A 2210-nucleotide genomic window follows, 5' to 3' on the forward strand; every position below is an offset into this window, starting at 1 on the left:
CAGGAATGGTGTTCCAGAGCCCCATTCCCCACGTCCCACACAGCACCCACACCATTCCCTGCACACCCCCCCTCTCCTGGGCTCTGGTAAGTTTTCTGCAGCCACGAGGTCATTCCTGCCCAGAGCCAGCACCTCTGAGCCCCTCTCAGGATTCCTGGGTCATCCCTGCCCACGAGATCATCCTCTCAGGAAAGCCTGGCCTTGGGAAGGAAACACCAGCCCGGGCAGCAGCCAGGGCAGGGCAGGGCAGGAGTGCAGCCCTGGCTGCTCCTGCTCCACGGGCGCCACTTCCATCCTCTACAAACACCGGGAAATGGTGTCCCTTCCATTCCAAACCTCAGGTGATTTGGGGATTTCATTCTTTTGTGCAAGAAACAGAGGGAAAAAGACATCAGAGAGGAAATGAGCAGCTTGAGCACTGTCAGGGTGCATCACAGCTGGGCACATTTGTACCAGGCAAAGTGGAACCACCTGGGAACCTCCCTATAAGTACCTTGATTGTGGCTTGAAGGGCCATGATCTGTAATTCCTCTCCAGGTGCCATGAAGGATGCCAAGGGACAAAGAAGGAGCTCAGTTTCAGGCTGGAAGGGTGGTAAGTCAGGGGGAAAAAGGTGGCACAGACTGGGAGGCAGCGCAAGACACCTGGTGCTGCATTTGCAGCCCTTGAGGATCCACCTTTAGGAAAATTTGGGGTTTCCAAATCATAGCAGATCAAATTAACACATCTCCAATTGCAAGATTCAAAGAGCTACAGTTATGCTCGTCAGAGCTGTGACTGGGAAACAGTGAGATCAAATACAGACAGGGAATTACATGGAATTATCAAGTTTGCACTGGAAGGGACTTTGAAGATCATCCACCCCTAACATCTTCCCCTGTCCCAGGCTGCTCCAAGCCCTGTCCAACCTGGCCTTGGACATTCCCAGGGATGGAGCAGCCACAGTTTCTCCTGTGCCAGGGCCTCCTCACCCTCACAGGGAAGAATTTATTCCCAATTTCCCAGCTAACCCTGCCCCTGGCAGGTTCCAATGCCCTCAGCGGATCACCTGCAGTAAAATCTCTGCAGGTAACTTCAAGGGTGGGACAAGGATTAGGCTTGTGAGGGCACAGTGCCCATTCTCCATCCACCCTCCAGGCTCGTGGGTCACCTGCCCAGCAAGGGGCTCCTCAGCAGGGCTCCTGGGATCTGGGCACCCCAATTCTGGGGATTTATGAGCTGCTCCTGCCATGGTCACCATGCTGTGAGATCCCTCTTCCGCATCACTCTGTGTGTTTTGGCCCTGATGGTTTGTCAGGGTTTTCAGACAGATGATGCTGAAGACAAACCTCCAGCCTGTTGCCAGAGAGGGGCTCGGTTCTGGGATTAACTCCAGCCCCAGCAGTGTGCTGCAAACCCCAGCCCACGGATGGATCCTGCGCTCTGCGAGGCTCGGGCACAAACACAGACACAGGGCTGGCTGTCAGCTCCTCCCTGTGCCACGGGCTGTCAGCTCCAGAGGACATCAGCCCTGATTTTTTATTGTTCTCTGTGCCTCGCATAGAGCACAGATTGCTTAAGAGAATGGCACTCCGTGGAGTTTGACCCGGGAGCCCTGATAGTGAAAATAATGCACTTCTCACCAGAGCCACGGGAGACCAAAAGAGTAACTTCGGTCAATTAGTTTAACTTTGACTATAAATATTCCTTCTCATCCCTTGTGACCCTGTTAACAGCTCCGCTGGCAAACCCCGATTCTCTGGCAATATTTAAGCTGCCTGTCAGTTGGCAGAGCCCTGCTGGTGCCCGGCGCGGGGAGCAGAATAAGACCCAGCTGAGCGCAGTAAGTTCCCTTTCAGTTCTACCTCGAGTCGGGAGCTCCGCGGGGTTCGGGGAGCTCTGCCGGGCTGCTCCGGGCCCCGGCGGGCCGTGCTGGCCGCAGGACGCGGATGGAGCTGGGGACGCTTTAAAATCCCCCCCGAGGAGGCACTGGGAGCCGCGGAGCCTCGGAGCCACGTGGGCTGCGCTGCTGATTGATACAGCGCCGGCCGAGCGCTTCATTCCCATGCCACGGCTGTCCCTGCTCACAATCTCTGGCGAGGAAAGCGCCGCCGCCTGTGCCAGGCACCGGGGGACAGCGGGCTGTGAGCTGAATGCACAACACGGGCAAAATTTCCACTGGGCCGCGGCCGAGTCGGGATCCGGGAGCCCGCGGCGGGGGGGGTCCCTCC

The sequence above is a fragment of the Geospiza fortis genome, unplaced genomic scaffold, assembly GCF_000277835.1.
Source record: "Geospiza fortis unplaced genomic scaffold, GeoFor_1.0 scaffold213, whole genome shotgun sequence".
NCBI lineage: Eukaryota > Metazoa > Chordata > Aves > Passeriformes > Thraupidae > Geospiza > Geospiza fortis.